Below are 22,403 nucleotides of genomic sequence, written 5' to 3'. Positions count from 1 at the left end.
GGAAAAGTCAAGCTGGGAACTGGGTCACGCAAACCTGCCTCCCATTCACAAATAAAAAAGCTACGTACCTCCCTCACGATTTACCCTTGTGGGCCCCAAGATCTTTACCCTAAAAGAGTTCTGTTGAATTTCACCCTGACAATGTAAATTGATAGTTCATCTTCACAGTGATGGGACAAAGGAAATAACTCAGTCATTTCATTGCTTGCCTGAGACAAATGCAATCTGATTGCTTTCTCTGCCCTACTTTGTCTTATGTAAAAGTGCAGATTCACTGAGCTAGCTGAATGTACAAGTGACTATTCCTTTACCTCCCTTACATGTGAAGGGCTGATCAAAGGCTCAAAATAATGCAATCACTAGCCTTTTATCTACCCACGCATTTTAAATATGTCTTCCTCTTTCTCCAATATCTGACCTTTTTCCTTTAAATATTGAAGCACTCAAAATCAATAGATTTTGAGAAAGGCACAGACCTGTTTCCTGGGTGTGTGTCCTTAACGTTGGCAAAATAAACTTCTAAATTGACCAAGATCTGTCTCAGATTCTTTTTGGTTTACAATTGGTAACCACAAAGGGATTCTGAGTGGAGCTATCCCTGACCTTTGACAAATTTCCCATTGGTTCTTGGTACCAGCTTGGGCTATCTTTATTGCTTACATCACTTGAACAATTTGCTGAGTCCTGGGCGCTCCCCTCTCCAGAGAATCCCGGATCTTCCAAAAGTCTGGTTGAAGTTTCAGATTTATTTTGCTTTGCAACTCCTTTTCTGGAGTTTTACTCACTTTCAACAAGGAAGGAGAGTTTTCCTGCTTCCATGATGATGGAGTGCAGGCAAGTCCTTTCTGGAATTTCAGCCCACTTCCAACAGGGAAAGCAAGTCTGAGTTTTTTCCTGCTTTTAGGATGGTAGCACACACAGTCTTTAGCCTGGCCCCATTCCTGGGTAAGCAGATGAATGGAGGTTTTGTCTTGAAAATTCTCCTTAATGACTAAAGATAAGATGAACAACCAGCTGGCCTTAATTTCTCCTTACCATTAGAGGACTCATAATCATATAAATTGTGCAATCATTTGTTTGTTTTGCCTAACTCTTTTTAAAAAATGTGTTAGTTTCTGTTTTTGTTGTTTTGGTCTTTTCCCCTTTAGGTTTGACCAACTCTACCCAACTTGATGAAATCCAAAGAAAACTTCCAAATTATGGGGAACAAGGCCGCTGGATTGTCTAAATTCCTTCAGCTGAAAAAAAAGAAAAAATGGCCAGCAACAAGGAATATGGGAGTTATGAACCCGCACCACTGGATGAAAACCAGTACACGCATGTATGTATCATAACACCACACACATCTTGTCCTGCTGGTCTTCCCCCTCCTGGGTCTCTGGTGTATTTCATTTTACTCTTGCTCTTTTTTCAACTTAACAACTTATGCCTCATTGCAAATAGCATATTTAAGCATCCACATTTGTATAAAGAAGGCTCTATCTTTTTTTTTTTTTCTGAGATGGAGTCTTGCTCTGTTACCCAGACTGGAGTGCAGGTGGAACAATCTCGGCTCACTGCAACCTCCGCCTCCTGGGTTCAAACAATTCTCCTGCCTCATCTTCCCAAATAGCTGGGATTACAGGAGTGTACCACCACAACTGGCTAATTTTTGTATTTTTAATAGACACAGAGTTTCACCATGCTGGCCAGGCTGGTCTTGAACTCTTGACCTCAGGTGATCTGCCCACCTTGGCGTCCTAAAGTGCTGGGATTACAGGCATGAGCCACTGCACCGAGCCTCTCATTTTCATAAATAGGATACACTTTGCTTCTCTTTCAGAAAATTTGGGGCAATGAGAAAGATCCCAGTTATCTCTCTCTCTCTCTCTCTCTCTCTCTCTCATTTTCTTTTTTTAGACGGTGTCCTGCTCTGTCACCCAGGCTTGAGTGCAGTGGCACAATCTCAACTCACTGTAGCCTCAACCTCCTGGGCTCAAATGATCCTCCCACCTCAGCTTCCTGAGTACCAGGTGCACACCACCATGCCTGGCTTTTTTTTTTTTTTTTTTTTTTTGAGATGGAGTTTCACTCTTGTTGCCCAGCTGGAGTGCAATGGTGTGATCTTGGCTCACCACAACCTCCGCCTCCTGGGTTCAAGTGATTCTCCTGCCTCAGCCTCCCAAGTACCTGGGATTACAGGCATGTGACACCATGCCCGGCTATTTTTGTATTTTTAGTAGAGAAGAGGTTTCTCCATGTTAATTAGGCTGGTCTCGAACTCCCGACCTCAGGTGATATTCCCGCCTTGGCTTCCCAAAGTGCTGGAATTACAGGCATGAGCCACCGTGCCTGGCCCATGCTTGGCTAATTAAAAAAGATTTTGTAGAGATGGGGTTTTGCTATGTTCCCCAGGCTGGTCTCAAACTCCTAGGCTCCAGCAATCTTCCTGTGTCCGCCTCCCATAGTGCTGGTATTACAGGCATGAGCCACCATGCCCAGCACCAGTCATATCTCTTGAGAAAAATGGTTTGGGAGGAACTGGGGTGGGAAGTCAGACTCCTGCTAGCATATTCTGACTGCTTCTTCAGGAGGTCCAACAGGTGATCACATGGAGCTCAGATGAACTAATTTATCAGCCTCCATTCAGTGGTAGACAGGGACTGAAGTGATTCTGCACTTAAATGATTAAAGTAATGGTAATCTAAACATGTCATGGTTTACTGTCAGACCCGTTCTGTCAGGAGAAAGTAAGAAGTTTAGCTTTGTGACAAGTGTGTGGTAAGTGGAAGAGGAGAGAGTAAGATGTTCAAACACATTTCAAAAAGTGGAAGCATAGGGCCAGGCGCGGTGGCTCACGCTTGCAATTCCAACACTTTGAGAGGCTAAAGCGGGAGGATCACGAGATCAAGAGATTGAGACCATCCTGGCCAACATGGTGCAACCCTGTTTCTACTAAAAATACAAATATTAGCTAGGTGTGGTGGCGCGGACCTATAGTCCCAGCTACTTGGGAGGCTGAGGCAGGAGAATCGCTTGAACCCAGGAGGTGGCGGTTGCAGTGAGCCAAGATTGTGCCACTGCACTCCAGCCTAGCAACAGAGCAAGAATCCATCTCAAAAATAAATAAATAAATAAATAAATAAAGTGGAAGCATCAATCTAGATGTGGCTGAAGTCCAACGAAGACAGTAATTGGGTCACTCTCAGCTTTTTGGCCAACATTGTGTTTTTTGTTTTTGTTTTTCCCTCATTTTTTTCTTAGCACAGACAGCTCCTTCTCAAGAACCTATAGAATGTGAAACAGCTTCAAATACTCTTCTCCTCTGACACATTCAGAGAACCATGACGTGATCATTCCCACTGACCTTCGTGATAAGATCAATTCATGCTGAAGCGCAATAGTGATACTCAGCAGAATTGATTAGGGTGACAGTGGGATAGTGTTGAGTTGAATTAAGAACTTAGATGATAGGAAGTTTGATGGAAGTATATCGGGAATTTCATCAGTGAGATTGGACTAGATTCTTATCTGCCATCTTTATTTATAATATGCCCAGTTCTAGATCAAAATAACAAGTGGAATAATGTTTTGGAAATATTCTCTCCTCCAAACGCATAGGAACAATGTAGAAATAAACGATATATAGACACAACTTTAGTATAAAACAAATACATCTGGAACAGAAATGGAAGAGAAACAAAAACAGTGAGACCGTATCTGAGAGTATCCTCTGAGATAGGTCTCAATCAATTTAGAATTTTATTTTGCATAGGTTAAGGACACATGCCTGGGAGGCAGGTCTGTGACCTTCTCCAAAGATGATTTATTTTGTTATTTTTATAATTTTTATTATTTTTTTCTGAGATGGAGTTTCACTCTTGTTGCCCAGGCTGGAGTGCAGTGGTACAATCTCAGCTCACTGCAATCTCTTCCATCTGGTTTCAAGCGATTTTCCCACTTCAGCCACCTGAATAGCTGGGATTACAGGCACCTGCCACCACTACAGGCGCCTGCCACCACACCTGGCTAATTTTTTGTATTTTCAGTAGAGATGGGGTTTCACCATGTTGGCCAGGCTGGTCTTGAACCCCTGACCTTGTGATCTGCCCATCTCAGACTCCCAAAGTGGTGGGATTACAGATGTGAGCCACCATGCCCCGTCCAAAGACGATTTTGAGGGCCTCAATATTTAAAGGAAAAGGGCAGATATTGGAGAAAGAAGAAACTTTTAAAAGGTGTGGGTATGTAAGAGGCAAGCAGCTGCATTCTTTTGAGCCTTTGATCAGCTGTTCACACATGAGGGGAGTAAAGGAATAGTCATTTATGCATTCAGCTAGCTTCATGGATCTGCATTTTTACATAAGATAAAGTAAACATAGTGCTGAGAAAGCAATTGGATATGCCTTTGTCACAGGTGAGCAGAGGGATGACTTTGAGTTCTGCCTGTTGTCCCTTTCACAATGCTATGATTGGATGCCCCAAATGTTCAATACTACTTCAAATAATTTCTTTCTTTCTTTTTTTGAAACAGAGTCTTGCTCTGTTACCCAGGCCGGAATGCAGTGGCACAATCTTGGCTCACTACAACCTCCGCCTCCTGGGTTTAAGTGAGTCTCCTGCCTCCACCTCCCATGTAGCTGGGACTACAGTCATGTCCCACCATGCTCAGCTAATTTTTGTATTTTTACAAGAGATAGGTTTCACCTTGTTGGCCAGGCTGGTCTCAAACTCCTGGCCTCACGTGATCTACTTACTAGTCTCCCAAAGTGCTAGAATTACAGGTGTGAGCCACTGCACCCGGCCTCAGATCCATCATACATGCTGATCCTGAATTGCCAACCTAGACGGCCGGGTAGAGATGACCAATGATCTGATAGGCAAGAGATATGAGCCTGAAAATAAATGAGGGAAGGCAGGAAGAAAGAGAAAAGGAGAGTCAAGGGAAAAAGAAAATGGAAAAACTAGGCTGGGCGCAGTGGCTCACACCTATAATCCCAGCACTTTGGAAGGCTGAGATGAGTGGTTCACTTGAAGTCAGAAGTTTGAGGCCAGCCTGACCAATATGGTAAAACCCTGTCTCTACTAAAAACACAGAAATTAGCTGGTGTGAGGACCTACACCTGTAGTCCCAGCTACTTGGGAGGCTTAGGCAGGAGAATTGCTTGGATCCAGGAGGTAGAGAATGCAGTGAGCTGAGATCACACTGCTGCACTCCAGCCTGGACAACAGAGTGAGACTCTGTGTTAAAAAAAAAAAAAGAAAAGAAAGAAAGAAGAAAGAAAAGAAAGAAAGAAAATGGAAAAACTAAAATTCCTGCTGAAAATGAGTGTGCCAAACAATATTCTAAAGCACAAAATGTCTAATGCTGAGATAGACAACAAAGAATTAAACAATAAGAACACAAGCTCACTCTATAACCAGAGGAAAAGATTTGAAAAAGTATAGTAAAGATTTTATTAAAAAGATGGTGTATATGTGGACATACAGAATGGAATAACAGACACTGTAGACTTGGAAAGGTGGGAGAAAGGGGGCTGAGGGATGAAAGGGATGAAAAATTACCTAATCCCCATGGAGGATTAGGTAATGTGAGGATGGAGAGTGTCCTCACTGGTTCAGAAACCACAAGGGGTTGACCAGGTATGCCTTGGTCACTGCTATGTCTCCATATATATCCTGGAACAATGCCTGGCACAGAGTAGGTGGTGGATATCTATTTACTAAAAAGGTGAATGTATGGCTGGGTGGGAGGGATGATGGGTGGATGATTGGGTGGATGGATGGGTGGTAGGTGGATGGTGGATGAATGGATGAATGATTGGGTGGTGGTTGGGTAGGGAAAAAAATTTACCATATGTGTACAATGCACATTATTTGGGTGACAGCTGTATGAAAAGCCCAGACTCCACCACCATGTAATATATCCATGTAACAAAACTGCACTTGTACACTTTAAATACATAAAAAATTAAAACTAAAAAAAGAATGTTTAATAGTAAGCCCAGGAGTCCTGGCATCTAGGTTATTTGTTTATAAATAGGGCCCAGGCCCCTTGGCTGTCAAAAGAAAGAGATGCTATAGGGTTTGGAAAACAAACAAAAAACGGAATTGTACTTCAATGGAAATCCTGGTGTTGTCTGAAGGATAGCCCTGCAGTGCATTCAGATTCTAATCTTTCATTGTCTTTTACAACTATTTATATTTTCAGTTACTGATAGCAATGCAACATATTCCCACAGACAATAGACGTGCAAATTCTGTCCTGTCAGGTAGACATCCAGCTGATTTCCCACCCCTATGGAAAACCCAGTTTGTCTCAATTTATACATTCATTTCAACATTTGTAATCTATAAATATATCTGTTCTTCAGGTTATAGTGCCTGCCTGATTCCCTCATTAATGAGTAAAATAAAATCTCTAACGTGTTTATTTAAAAAAAGATTTAAAAAGACAAAGGAACCCAACAGTTTGAATATACTTAATACTGCTGAACCATACCCTTAAATGATTAAGATGGTCAGTTGTGTTTATTTTACCACAATTTACAAAAAGGACAGAAGCTATAGTACTTTCCCTTCAATAAAGCCAAAAAAGAACAAGAAATTATTAAAACAAAGTAGGTAGAAATTAAACAAGAATAGTTAGCCTTAAAAAAGCAATATAACCTCTTGGAACTAAAATATATTATTTTTGAAACAAAAATGCAATATGAGAAAAAACTATTGGTGGGATTGTTCAAAGACTGCATTAATCATTGGGCTGATGAACAATGAGGGCTCCCAGAATATAGAACAGAGAGATCAAGGAACACAGAGAAAGAGAAGAGCGGATGGCCAGGCTCATTGGCTCACCCCTGTAATCCTAGCACTTTGGGAAGCGGAGGTGGGAGGATTCCTTGAGCACAGTAGTTAGAGACCAGCCTGGGCAACATAGCAAGATCCCATCCTTTAAAAAAGAAGAACAGATAAGAGGTGTACAGATAGACTGAGAGGTTCTGACAGCTTCCAACAGGAGTTCCAGAAAAAGAATTGTAGGGACAGTAAAAAGGCAACATTAGAAAGAAAACTATTGTAAATAACCCAAATTATGGGGTTAAGCAAGTGTGACAATTCAACTGATAGCAGATCTCTTATCAGGGACACAGTTTCCAGAAGACATAAGAGGAATAATTTGAAAAGGCTGGGCTGTTCCGCCCGCTTTGGAGGGGCCGCAGCCTCCGGAGCAGGTGCCACCATGAGAACTCTGCCTCGGATTCTCCCCAAGAGCCGCCCCTGTCATCCTCTTTCTTCCCAGCTCCTCACCTCCCTCTTGTGTGCCTGCGGGGTGAGAGGGGACTCCCCGAACCCCTGCTGCACCTCCATGTGGAGAATACCACTGCTGCTGGGCCTTGCCAACTCCTCTCTTCCCTGGCTTGGTCAAGAAGCATACGCACCTTTGGATAGTTGGATTGGATGCTGCTGTAGAAACGGAAGTTAGGGGGACATCGTCACCACCATGCCTATCATTGTTTTTAACGTGAACACGACAGTTAGTTTAACCATGCAGGATGTTGGTGGTCAAGATAAAATTAGGCTCTTCTGCAGGCATTACTTCCAGACCATGGTCTTTTTTTTTTCTTTTTTCTTTTTTGTGGTAGATAGTGATAATCATGAAAAACTTCAGGAAGGATGGGAAAAGCAGCAGCAAATGCTCCAAGAAGATGAGTGTAGCAATGCAGTGCTGCTACTTTTTGCAAACAGGATTTGCCAAACGCTATACTTAACATGACTAATCATTAGGAAATTGCAAATCACAACCACAATGAGATATTACCTCATTCATGTTAGACTGGCTATTACTAAAAAGATTTAAAAATAACAAATATTGGCATGAGTGTGGAGAATGGGAATTCTTATGAACTGTTCATGAGAAAGTAAATTAGTACAGCCATTATGAATAGCAATATAAAGGTTCCTCAAAAAATTAAACAGAACAACCATGTGGTCCAGCAATCCTACTACTGGGTAATCATCCAGAGAAAATGAAATCAGTAATGTCAAAGAGATACCTTCACTCCCATGTTTATTGCATTACTATTCCCAATAGCTGAGATATGGAATCAACCTTTGTCTATCAATAAACTTTAAAAATGGGCTGGGCACTGTTGCTCACACATGTAATCCCAGTACTTTGGGAGGCCAAGGTGGGTGGATCACGAGGTCAAGAGATCGAGACCATTCTGGCCAACATGGTGAAACCCTGTCTTTACTAAAAATACAAAATTAGCTGGGCATGGTGGTGCATGCCAGTAGTCCCAGCTGCTCAGGAGGCTGAGGCAGGAGAATTGCTTGAACCCGGGAGGTGGGGGTTGTGGTGATTCAAGATCGTGCCACTGCACTCCAGCCTGGTGCCTGGTGACAGAACAAGACTCTGTCTCAAAAAAAACCAAAAAAACAAAAAACTATGGAGCCATAAAAATGAAATTCTGTCATTTGTGACAACACAGATAAACTTGAGGAACATTAAGTCAAATAAAATAAGCCAGGTACAGAAACAAGTACTGCTGGATCTCACTGATTTGTGGAATATAAAAAAGCTGATCTCATAAAAGTTTAGAGTAGAATAATGGTTACTAGATGGTGGAGAATGCAGAGTGGAGGGGATATTGGGAAGAGATTGGTCAAGAGCTACACAATTATGATTACACAGGAGGAATAGGTTCTGCTCTTCTATTGCACAGTAGGGTGACTATAGTTAACAGTATTGTATTGCATATTTTATTATGATGAGAAGAAAGGATTTTACAAAGAAATGATAAATGTTTGAGGTGATAGATATGTTAAATATCCTGATTGGATTGTTACATAATGTATACATGCATTGAAATGTCACATTCTCCCCGATAAATATGCACAGTTATTTTTTCTTGTCTCCATTCTCTCATGTATCAGGCTCCAAGCAAGTCTTTGTTGAAAGCAGAGGTTCAATGGCAGCCCACAATGGGAGTCACCAGAGTCAATGCCCACAAAACTTTATTATTATTTTTTTCTGTCTTCCTGCCTTTTGGTCCCAGATGTAAGTGCAGTTACAGAAGTGTACAGTATTCACCTGATATGGATTGGATGCATGTTTTTTAAAATATCAAGTTGAAATGTGATTCCCCAGTATTGAAGGTAGGGCCTAATGGAGGTGTTTGAGTCATGTGGGTGGACCCTTCATGAATGTGTTGATGCCCTTCCTGCAGTAATGAGTTCACAGGGCAGCTGTTTGTTTAAACAGCCTTGACCTCCTGTCTCTCTCTTTTGGCCCTTCTCTCACCATGTGACATGCTGGCTCTTATTTCACCTTCTGCTGTGAGTAAAAACTTCTGGAAGCCTCACCAGAAGGTAAGCAGATGCTGGTGCCCTGCCTGTTCAGCCTGCAGAGCCATGAGCCAAATTAATCCTTCTTCTTTATAAATTACCCAGTCTCAGGTATTCCTTTATAAGGATGCAAAATGGACTAACATAGTATGAAAGTCAAAGTACAACATTTCTGTTTGGAGGACTAAAAAAAGAAGAGTCCCAGAGAGCTAGATAGTACTGGGGAGATGGAAGAGGGAGAAGGAGAGAGGGAGAAGGAGAGGGAGAGAGAGGGGGAGGGGGAGGGGGAGGGGGAGGAGGAGGAAGAGAGAGAGAGAGAGAGAGAAAGATATGAAAAGTTATCCTATACACTATTCATGAATTCCTGGGCTCACTTTGAGCTACACATACATAGATTTAAACCTAATCAGTATATGAAAAAGACTTCTGTTGCTCCACAAATAGAAATCATGTTCAGGTCCCAGACAAACCTCTGGATGGTACACATATAAAACAGATCAGAATACTTATACAAAGGCCTGGAAAACTGACATTAGAACCATAAGCCACAAAAGGTAAACTGGAACTTGTGGCTTGAAATGAAGTAGGTCAATTGGTTGTGTGAACCCTGAAAATTTGAGACAGATCTCAGTTAATTTAGAAAGTTTATTTTGTCAAGGTGGATGATGCATGCCCATGACACAGGAAGTCCTGACAACATGTGCCCAAGGTGGATGGGGCACAGCTTGGTTTTATACATTTTAGGGAGATATGAGACATCAATCAATATATGTAAGAAGTACATTGGTTCTGTCCAGAAAGGCAGGGACAACTGGAAGCAGGGAGGGGGCTTCCAGTTCACAGGTAGGTGAGAGATGAATGATTGCATTCTTCTGCATTTCTGATAATGTTTTCCAAAGGAGTCAATCAGAATATGCATCTATCTCAGTGAGCAAAGGGATGACTTTGAAAGAATGGGAGGCAGATTTGCCCTGAGCAGTTCCCAGCTTGAATTTTTCCTTTAGCTTAGTGATTTTGGGGGCCCAAGATATTTTCCTTTCACACTTGCTAAGGCAAAATATTAACATTCTCTGTAAGACCCATGATCTCATAATGTAATATTCAAAATATTCAAGAAACAATCCAAAATTACTTCAGATACAAGGAACCAGGAACATCTCAATCCACATGGGGAAAGACAATCAACGGGTGCCAATGCCAAGATTTGGAATTATGTGACAAAGAATTTAAAGTAGCTGCTATAAAATATTTGATAAGCAATCATGAGCAATTCCGAAATGAATGAAAAATATGGACGTCCGAAGAAAAAGAAAAATAGAAGATGTTTAGAAGTGAAACATATAACGAATTAACAAAAAAGTCCTTACAGATGGACCCAATGGCAGCATGGATATGATGGAGAAAAAAAAAAATCAGTTCACTTGAAAATAGATCAATGAAAGTTACTTAATCTGAACAAGAGAGAAGAGATAGATTCCAAAAATTAAGCCAGAAGGATGTGTAGAATAATAATAAGAGATTCACTATTTATGTTATCAGATACCAGGAAGGAGAAGAGAAATAGTATCATGCTGAAAAAAATACATGAAGACATAATGGCTGAAAATTTCCCAGGTTTGGCAAAAAATATAAACCTACACATTCAAGAAGCTCTATGATTTCCAAACATGATCAACCCCTGAAAGTCCATACCATGAGCACATCATAATCAAATTTTTGAAAATTAAAGACAGAAAAAATTGAAAGCATCAAGATAAAAAATGGTGCCTTCTCTGTAAGCAAACAATGATTTAAATTACTGTGAATTTCTCAGCAGAAATTATACAGCCTAGAAGACTGTGGAACAAGATTTGTAAAGCACTGAAAGAAAATAACTACTAACCCAAATACTATATTCAGTGAAAATATTCGTAAGTAATAAGGGCAAAATGAAGATATTCTCAATTTGAGGAAAATTAAGTATTTATGTGTAGCAGACCTACTGTAGAAGAATTGCTAAAACAAGTTCTCCAGACAGAAGGGAAATAATATTTAAAAACTTGGAACTTCAAAAATGCAGAAAGAGCAATAGAAATACAAAATATCTTGGTAAATATAATATTGTCTCCTCTTGAGCTCTCTAAAATATATTTTACAGTTGAAAACAAAAATTATGACACTGATGAGGTTTTCAATGAACAGTTGATTCTCATTAGTCATGGTTATCATGTTCTATTAAGTCACTGTGAACACTGAATTAGTGAATATTGAACCACTGCTCCTATATTTTACACATGCACACACACATATTTATCTAGTAACATATATATCACATAGATTGTAATCTTAAATCCTAACAATAATTGATTTTAGTAAATTCCATTTTCCTTATTTTACAAAAGGGAAAAAGTTTCAAGAGTGTTAAGTGACTTGCCTGAGGTTGCCACACTAACTGACTTTCAAAGCTGGAATTTAAATCTCACTCAACTGGCCCCAAATCTGGAGCTTCTTCTATTACATTTCACTGCTGGCTACCATCTCCAGTCTCTGGTCATTTCTTTATGAAACCTGAAACAAGAAGAAAAAACAAACATCACCTTGGTTACACTTAGCTAGGAATGTGCACTTTGTATGACTCAAATGTTTTTCCACTCAGCCCATGTTCTGTAAATGACTTGCAAAAAAGCACTGTCAGTATTGATGGAGGGGTTATAAATAATTCTAGTTAGTAGGGAAATTCACAAATACAAAATCTGCAAATAGTAGAGATTAACTGTATATAAAAGTAACATATAAGACAACTATGACATAAAGAGAAAATAGTAAAAGAATCTCTATGATGATAAGGCTTCTATATTCCACTTGAAATTGTAAAATATTGATTCTTTTTTTTTTCCTTTGAGATAGGGTCTTGCTCTCTTTCCCTGGCTGGAGTGCAGTGATGTGATCTAGGCTCACTGCAGCCTTAACCTCCTGGGGCTCAAGCAGTCCTCCCACCTCAGCCTTCCAAGTAGCTGGGACCACAAGCATATGCCACCATGGTCAGCATTTTTTTTTTTATAGAGATGGGGTTTCACTCCATTGCCAAGCTGGTCAAATTCCTGAGTTCAATGGATTCACTCAGCTCAGCTTCCTAAAGTGCTGGGATTACAGGTATGCACCACTGTGCCTGGCCTAAAATATTGATTCTAAGCAGACTGTGAAAACTTAAGAATGTATACTGTAATCCCTAGAACAACCACAATAAAACTATGCAAATTAATGTAGTTAAAGTCACAATACATAAATTAAAGTGGAATACTAAAATTGTTGAAATAACCCAAAGGAAGGCAGGAGAGGGGAACCAGAGGACAAAAAACAAATGGAACAATGACAACAAATAATAATACAGTAGCTACGAATCCAAATGTGAATAATTACATTAAGCGTAGATGTTCTAAACACATGAAATAAAAGACAGATATTGTTAGATCAATTTAAAAAACATTAGCCAACTGTATCTAAATAAATTCTTTTTTTATATATAGTTACATTAAAATGTAAAAATGATAAAATCAAGATACAAAAATTGCATCAACTAATGGGCAAAACAGCCACCTAGCATCAAAATGGCACTATCAAATTCACACATAACAATATTAACCCTAAATGTAAATGGGCTAAATGCACCAATCAAAAGACACAGACTGGCAAATTGGATAAAAAAACCAAAACCCATTGGTGTGCTGTATCCAGGAAACCCATCTCACATGCAAGGATACACAAAGGCTCAAAATAAAGAGATGGAGGAAGATTTACCAAGCAAATGGAGAGCAAAAGAAAGCAGGACTTGCAATTCTCATCTCTGTTAAAATAGACTTTAAAGAAACAAAGATCAAAAGAGACAAAGAAGGACATTACATAATGGTAAAAGGATCGATACAAGAAGAGCTAACGATCCTAAAAATATGTGGACCCAATACAAAAGCACCCAGATATATAAGGTAAGTTCTTAATAACTTACAAATAGACTTAGATTCCCACACAATAATAGTGGGAGACTTTAACACTCCACTGTCAATATTAGACAGATCAACCAGACAGAAAATTAACAAGGATATCCAGGGCTTAAACTGAGACCTGGAACAAGCAAACCTGATAGACATTTACAGAACTCTCCACCCCAAATCCACAGAATATACATTCTTCTCAGCACCACATCACACCTACTCTAAAATTGACCACATAATTGGAAGTAAAGCACTGCTCAGCAAATACAAAACAACTGAAATAATAACAAACAGTCTCTCAGACTATACTGCAATCAAGTTAGAATTCAGAATTCAGAAACTAACTCAGAACTGCACAGCTTCATGGAAACTGAACAACCGGCTCTTGAATGTTGGTTGAATAAACAATGAAATGAAGGCAGTAATAAAGAAGTTCTTCGAAACCAATGAGAACGAAGACACAACATACCAGAATCTCTGGGACACATCTAAAGCAGTCTCCAGAGGAAAATACATAGCAATAAGTGCCCATATGAGAAGAGTGGAGACATCCAAAATTGACACCCTATCATCAAAATGGAAAGAGCTAGAGCAGCAAGATCAAAAAAACTCAAAACCTAGCAAAAGACAAGAAATAACTAAGATCACAGCAGAACTGAAGGAGATAGAGACATGAAAAACCCTTCAAAAAATTAATAAATCCAAGAGCTGGTTTTTTGAAAAGATCAACAAAATAGACAGACCACTAGCCAGACTGATAAAAAAGAAAAGAGAGAACAACCAAATAGAGGCAATAAAAAATGATAAAGGGGAAATCACAGATTCCACAGAAATTCAAACCATTATCAGAGAATATTACAAACAACTCTATGCACATAAACTAGTAAACCTGGAAGAAATGGATAAATTCCTGGACACTTGTGCCCTCCCAAACCTAAACCAGGAGGAAGCTGAAACTATGAATAGACCAATAAGAAGGTCAGAAGTCGAGGCAGCAATTAAGAGCCTACCACACAAAAAAAGTTCAGGTCCAGATGGGTTCACAGCCGAATTCTACCAGACACACAAAGAAGTGCTGGTACCATTCCTTCTGAAACTATTCCAAATAATCCAGAAAGAGGGAATCCTTCCCAAATCATTTTATGAGACCAACATCATCCTGATATCAAAACCTGACAGAGACTCAACAAGAAAAAAAACCTCAGGCCTACATCCATGATGAACATAGATGCAAAAATCTTCAATAAAATACTGGGAAACTGATTGCAACAACACATCAAAAAACTTATCCATCATGATCAAGTAGGATTCATCCCGGGGATGCAAGGCTGGTTCAACATACGCAAGTCTATAAACGTAATTTACCACATAAGCAGAACCAAAAACAAAAACCACATGATTATCTCAATTGACACAGAGAAGGCATTTGACAAAATTCAGCAGCCATTTATGCTAAAAACCCTCAATAAACTGGATATTGATGGAACATATCTCAAAGTAATAAAAGCTATTTATGACAAACCAACAGCCAATATCATACTGAATGGGCAAAAACTGGAAGCATCCCCTTTGAAATCCGGCACTAGACAAGGATGCCCTCTCTCACCACTCCTATTCAATATAGTACTGGAAGTTCTAGCCAGAGCAATCAAGCAAGAAAAAGAAATAAAGGGTATTAAAACAGGAAAGGAGGAAGCCAAATTGTCTCTATTTGCAGACGACATGATAGTATACCTAGAAGACCCCATCGCCTCAGCCCAAAAACTTCTGAAACTGATAAGTAACTTCAGCAAAGTCTCTGGATAGAAAATCAATGTGCAGAAATCACAAGCATTCCTATACACCAATAACAGACTTAGAGAAAGCCAAATCAAGAAAGAACTGCCATTCACAATTGCTACAAAAAGAATAAAATACCTAGGAATACACCTCACAAGGAACGTAAGGGACCTCTTCAAGGAAAACTACAAACCACTGCTCAACGAAATAAGAGAGGACACAAACAGATGGAGAAACATTCCATGTTCATGGTTAGAAATAATCAATATCATGAAAATGTCTATACTGCGCAAAGTAATTTACAGAATCAATGCTATCCCCATCAAGCTACCATTGACTTTCTTCACAGAACTGGAAAAAAACCACCATAAACTTCATATGGAACCAAAAGAGAGCCCGCATAGCCAAGTCAATTCTAAGCAAAAAGAACACAGTGGGAGGCATCATCCTACTGGACTTCAAACTATACTACAAGGCTACAGTAATCAAAACAGCATGGTACTGATACCAAAACAGAGATATAGACCAATGGAACAGAACAGAGGCATCGGAGGCAACACAACATATCTACAACTATGCAATCTTTGATAAACCTGACAAAAACAAGCAATGGGGAAAGGATTCCCTGTTTAATCAATGGTGTTGGGAAAACTGGCTAGCCAGGTGCAGAAAGCAGAAACTGGACCCCTTCTTGACACCTTACACTAAAATTAACTCCAGATGGATTAAAGATGTAAACATAAAACCTAACACCATAAAACCCCTAGAAGAACATCTAGGCAAAACCATTCAGGACATAGGAGTAGGCAAGGACTTCATGACCAAAACACCAAAAGCATTGGCAACAAAAGCCAAAATAGACAAATAGGACCTAATGAAACTCCACAGCTTCTGCACGGCAAAAGAAACAGTCACTAGAGTGAATCAGCAACCAACAGAATGGGAAAAAATTTTTGCAGTTTACCCATCTGACAAAGGGCTGATATCCAGAATTTACAAAGAACTCAAACAGATTTACAGGAAAAAAGCAAACAAGTCCATTCAAAAATGGGCAAAGGATATGAACAGACACTTTACTAAAGAAGACATACATGAGGCCAAAAATCATATGAAAAAATGCTCATCATCACTGGTCATTAGAGGGATGCAAATCAAAACCACATTGAGATACCATCTCACACCAGTTAGAATGGTGATCATTAAAAAATCTGGAGACAACAGATGCTGGAGAGGATGTAGAGAAATAGGAACACTTTTACACTGTTGGTGGGAGTGTAAATTAGTTCAACCATTGTGGAAGACAGTGTGGCGATTCCTCAAAGCCTTAGAAACAGAAATTCCATTTGACCCAGCAATCCCATTACTGGATATAGATCCAAAGGACTATAAATCATTCTACTCTAAGGACACATGCACACGAATGTTCATTGCAGCACTGTTTACAATAGCAAAGACCTGGAACCAACCCAAATTCCCATTGATGATAGATTGGACTGGGAAAATATGGCACATATACACCATGGAATATTATGCAGCAATGAAAAGTGATGAGTTTGTGTCCTTTGTAGGGACATGGATTAATCTGGAGAACATAATTCTCAGCAAGCTGACACAAGAACAGAAAATGAAATACCGCATATTCTCACTCATAGGCGGGTGATGAAAAATGAGAACACAAGGACACGGGGAATGGAGTACTACACCCTGTGGTCTATTGGGGGGAATAGAGGAGGGACAGCGGGGGGGGGAGCTGGGGAGGAATAGCCTGGGGAGAAATGCCAAATGTGGGTGAAGGGGAGGAAGGCAGCAGAACACACTGCCATGTGTGTACCTATGCAACTATCTTGCATGTTCTGCACATGTACCCCAAAACCTAAAATGCAATTAAAAAAAAACCAATGCTCTGATTAAAAAAAAAAGTCTATGTTCTTGTATTTCTAATAGTTTTCTTGTGGCTCTATTTCTATTCTTTGTTCTTTTCTCCTTTTTGGTCATTTGGTCTTATCTCCTAACATGCCTTTTTTGTTTAATTGGTTTTAATGGATTGCTGGACAGTGTATAGAAAAAAAACAGAAATAATCTGACATTGCTGATGGTGATCTTTCTCCAGAGGACTTCCCACTGCCTCTGGAAGTGATATATCACTTTTAGAATATGAGCATATTGCTTTAATCTAATTATAGATTTAGCAGATTAAAAGTTGGGCTTCTGTCTTTGAGATGAGTCAAACTCTGGTTCAACCTCCAGTTCCAGGCTATAGACCTTTGGAGATCTTAGTTGAAGGCCTGGGATGCTTATCAGAGTTCTTTCTGCTTGGTGGGCCCTGAATTCCTAGTTTCACCTCACAAGCCCAACAAAACTGCTTATTTATTGGTCTTTTGCCAGAAGAAAAAAAGTGGTGTTGAATGCTGGATTCATATCTCTGTACCTCCCTTTTCTCTAGGATCTTTGCTCTTCAAGTCATCACTGCATTGATAGCTCTTTAATGTCTTAAAATGAAATGTTTAAAAAACATTTTTCCATATTTCTAGTTCTTCCTGATATGATAGTTGGACCACAAGAAGATAGTCTGACAATACCAGAAAGAGAAATCTCATAAATTTATTACCAATGGTCTACAGTTTCGTTAATGTGGCTTAAAGTCCCATTTGACTTTAAATACTAAAACTGATAAATGGAATTTAAAAATGAAATACAGCAGTACATTCTTCAAGTCTCTGTAAAACATAAGAAGCTGATTATGTCTGTTATCCTATTTGCTGTTTTATGTTTTTCTTTCTCAATAAGATCATAAACTCTCCATGGGCACAACTCGGATATATTTCATTTTTGTTTCTTCACATCATGCCAATAAATATTCCATTAAATTGAGTTGATTAGGATGTATACTATTTAATTAGAGTTACTAATTTGTGTCCAAATAGGTTTAATTTAGAACCATCTCAGTATGAAATAAAGAAGGCAATTGCACCAAGAAACAATGAAGAAGCTGGAAATTAACCACCAGTTATTTCTGTACCATTGGTTTTGGTAGTTATATGGCTTTAATGAAGATTGCAAAGATTTTAAATAACTGAAATACTAATTGATTGAGGACTGATTCAATATACAATACATTTGTCAATATACAGAGACTGAGGTAGACAGATCTGTATGCACTGATATGGAAAAATCTCCAAATTTTGGAAAAGAAGACTATATAGTCCACATATTCTTTTTGGAAAAATCTATAGTAATCTATGTTCTTAATCTCAAATTTAAATAAGAGTTTTTGGAGTCAGTTCTAGAAAAGAGCAAATGGAAGCCCATCTAAGCCTTGAAATTGCAAGCTTGAGTAAGAAAGAATTTTAGACATTTTAAAAGAAATTGTTGAAGTGGATGCAAAAAGAGAACAAAATTCTGTACAGTAAAGCCATTTAGGAGAAAATCATCACTATAAATAGGTTACTATGAAGACTGAAAGCCTAAGTATTTTTTTTTTTTTTTTGAGATGGAGTCTTGTTCTGTCTCCAGGCTGGAATGCAGTGGCACAATATCAGCTTGCTGCAACCTCCAACTCCCTGATTCAAGCAATTATCCTGCCTCAGCATCACTAGTAGCTGGGACTATAGGCACACACCTCCATGCCCAGATAATTTTTGCATTTTTAGTAGAGATGGAGCTTCACCATGTTGGCCAGGATGGTCTCGATCTCTTGACATCATGATCTGCCCACCTTGGCCTCCCAAAGTGCTGGGACTACAGGCATGAGCCATCAAGCATGGTTGAAAAGCCTAAGTCTTAACTGTTCAAAATGTTATTGTTAGAGTGTATTTGTGAAGTCCCTTTCTGAGACTTCTGGACTTCAAAGATGTGATGTTTTGTTCAGAGATGTTGTAAATTTTCTTAGAACATCCTCTGTTCATTTGCTGCAATGGATGACATATTTTTTGTTGTGTAACTCTTTCCTGTGGATATAAGATAAGGCTTTTTGTTTTATGGAAGAGTCTCAAAAATGTCTTTTCTTTAGGCTCAAGGAGAATGGATAGGTCGCTGACAAATAGGTGACTGGTTTCATGACTATGTGCAGAAAAGAATTTGTTGGGGAATGTATGTGAAAGGATATGCTCATATAGACACAAAATCTCTTTGGAAGTGTGCATACAAGGCACAGGTAACAGAGTCTGCCAGGAGAGGCCTGGGTGACTGGCGTCAGGGAGAGCCGGACATGGACTTTTCACCTTCCAACCTATTTTGCTATTTTTACTTTTTGCCATGTGCACTTATTATTTAGAAAAACAATTTAAAACAATTTCAAAGTATAAGAAAAAGGGAATAAAGAGAAAAAAGCATAACATGTACTTATAATTTCACAACTGGCCTGCAAAGTAGATGTGTCATTCCTGTTTCATAGATAGAAAAAGTGAGGCTCAGAGACATAAAATAGCTTACAGAAAATCTAGAACTATAGAGATGTTTTTCAAAACCAATGAGAACAAAGACAACATAAAAGAATCTCTGGGACACATTTAAAGCAGTCTCTAGAGGAAAACATATAGCAATAAGGGCCCACATGAGAAGCAAGAAAAGATGTAAAATCGACACCCTATCATCAAAATTGAAAGAGCTTAGAGGAGCAAGACCAAAAAAACTCAAAACCTATCAGAAGACAAGAAATAACTAAGATCAGAGCAGAACTGAAGAAGACAGAGACAAAAAAAAAAAAAAAACCTTCAAAAAATCAATAAATCCAGAAGCTGCTTTTTTTGAAAAGATCAACAAAATAGACAGACCACTAGCCAGATTAATAAAAAAGAAAAGAGAATAATCAAATAGATGCAATAAAAATGATAAAGGGAATATCACCACAGAGTTTACAGAAATACAACCATCATGAGAGATTATTACAAACAACTCTGTGCACATAAGCTAGTAAACCTGGAAGAAATGGACAAATTCCTGGACACTTGACTCCTCCCGAGGCTAAACCAGGAAGAAGTTGAAACCCTGCATATACCAATAAAAAGGGCAGAAATTGAGGCAGCAATTAAGAGCCTACCACCCAAAAAAAGCCCAGGTCCAGATGGGTTCACAGCCAAATTCTACCAGACATACAAAGAGGAGCTGGTACCATTCCTTCGGAAATTATTCCAAACAATCCAAAAAGAGGGAATCCTTCCCAAATCATTTTATGAGACCAACATCATCCTGATACCAAAACCTGGCAGAGACTCAGCAAGAAAAGAAAACTTCAGGCCAATATCCATGATGAACATAGATGCAAAAATCTTCAATAAAATACTGGCAAACTGATTGCAACAGCACATCAAAAAGCTTATCCACCATGACCAAGTAGGCTTCATTCCGAAGATGCAAGGCTGGTTCAACATATGCAAGTCTACAATGGTAATTCACCACATAAACAAAACCAAAAACAAAACCCACATGATTATTCCAATTAAGGCAGAGAAGGTTTTTGACAAAATTCAACAGCCCTTTATGCTAAAAACTCTCAATAAACTCAGTATTGATGGAACGTATCTCAAAATAATAAAAGCTATTTACGACAAACCCACAGCCAATATCATACTGAATGGGCAAAAACTGGAAGTATTTCCTTTGAAATCTGGCACTAGACAAGGATGCCCTCTCTCACCACTCCTATTCAATATAGTATTGGAAGTTCTAGCCAGAGCAATCAGGCAAGAAAAAGAAATAAAATGTTATTCAATTAGGGAAGAAGGAAGTCAAATTGTCTCTATTTGCAGACGACATGATTGTATATCTAGCAGACCCCATCGTCTCAGCCCAAAATCTCTTGAAATGATGAGTAACTTCAGCAAAGTCTCAGGATACAAAATCCGTGTGCAAAAATCACAAGCATTCCTCTACACCAATAACAGACTTAAAGAGAGCCAAATCAAGAACAAACCGCCATTCAAAATTGCGACAAAGAGAATAAAATACCTATGAAAACAAGTAACAAGAAACATAAAGGATCTAAGGAGAACTACAAACCACTGCTCAACGAAATAAGAGAGGACACAAACAGATGGAGAAACATTCCATGTTCATGGTTAGGAAGAATCAATATCATGAAAATGTCTATACTGCCAAAAGTAATTTACAGAATCAATGCTATCTTCATCAAGCTACTATTGACTTTCTTCACAGAACTGGAAAAAACCACCATGAACTTCATATGAAACCAAAAGAGAGCCCGCATAGCCAAGTCAATTCTAAGCAAAAAGAACACAGTGGGAGGCATCATCCTACTGGACTTCAAACTATACTACAAGGCTACAGTAATCAAAAAAGCATGGTACTGATACCAAAACAGAGACATAGAGACCAATGGAACAGAACAGAGGCATCGGAGGCAACACAACATATCTACAACTATGCAATCTTTGATAAACCTGACAAAAACAAGCAATAAGGAAAGGATTCCCTGTTTAATCAATGGTGTTGGGAAAACTGGCTATCCAGGTGCAGAAAGCAGAAACTGGACCCCTTCTTGACACCTTACACTAAAATTAACTCCAGATGGATTAAAGATGTAAACATAAGACCTAACACCATAAAAACCCTAGAAGAACATCTAGGCAAAACCATTCAGGACATAGGAGTAGGCAAGGACTTCATGACCAAAACACCAAAAGTATTGGCAACAAAAGCCAAAATAGACAAATGGGACCTAATCAAACTCCACAGCTTCTGCACAGCAAAAGAAACCGTCATTAGAGTGAATTGGCAACCAACATAATGGGAAAAATTTTTTGCAATCTACCCATCTGACAAAGGGCTGATATCCAGAATCTACAAAGAACTCAAACAGATTTACAGGAAAAAAACAAGCCCATTCTAATGTGTGAAAAGGATATGAACAGACAATTTACAAAAGAAGACATACATGAGGCCAACAAACATATGAAAAAATGCTCATCATCACTGGTCATTAGAGAAATGCAAATCAAAACTACATTGAGATACCACCACATGCCAGTTAGAATGGCGATCATTAAAAAATCTGGAGACAACAGATGCTGGAGAGGATGTAGAGAAATAGGAACACTTTTACACTGCTGGTGGGAGTGTAAATTAGTTCAACCATTGTAGAAGACAGTGTGGCAATTCCTCAGGGACCTAGAAATAGAAATTCCATTACTGGGTATATATCCAAAGGATTATAAATCGTTCTCATAAGGACACATGGACATGAATGTTCACTGCAGCACTGTTCACAATAGCAAAGACCTCGAATCAACCCAAATGCCCATTGATAATAGACTGGACAGGAAAAACGTGGCACATATACACCATGAAATATTATACAGCCATCAAAAACGATGA

At 39.0% G+C, this 22,403-nt stretch overlaps 1 long non-coding RNA gene across 1 annotated transcript; it reads left to right on the top strand.

Moving 5' to 3' along the window:
* Positions 1-1,148: 1,148 nt before the first annotated feature.
* On the top strand, positions 1,149-8,879 carry LOC144581391 (uncharacterized). Its single transcript, XR_013532069.1, has 2 exons — positions 1,149-1,321; positions 7,120-8,879. It is a non-coding gene; the product is annotated as an uncharacterized LOC144581391 (long non-coding RNA).
* Positions 8,880-22,403: the final 13,524 nt, after the last annotated feature.

Source organism: Callithrix jacchus, chromosome 2, assembly GCF_049354715.1.
Source record: "Callithrix jacchus isolate 240 chromosome 2, calJac240_pri, whole genome shotgun sequence".
NCBI lineage: Eukaryota > Metazoa > Chordata > Mammalia > Primates > Cebidae > Callithrix > Callithrix jacchus.
This window is presented reverse-complemented; position numbering and strand designations above follow the sequence as displayed.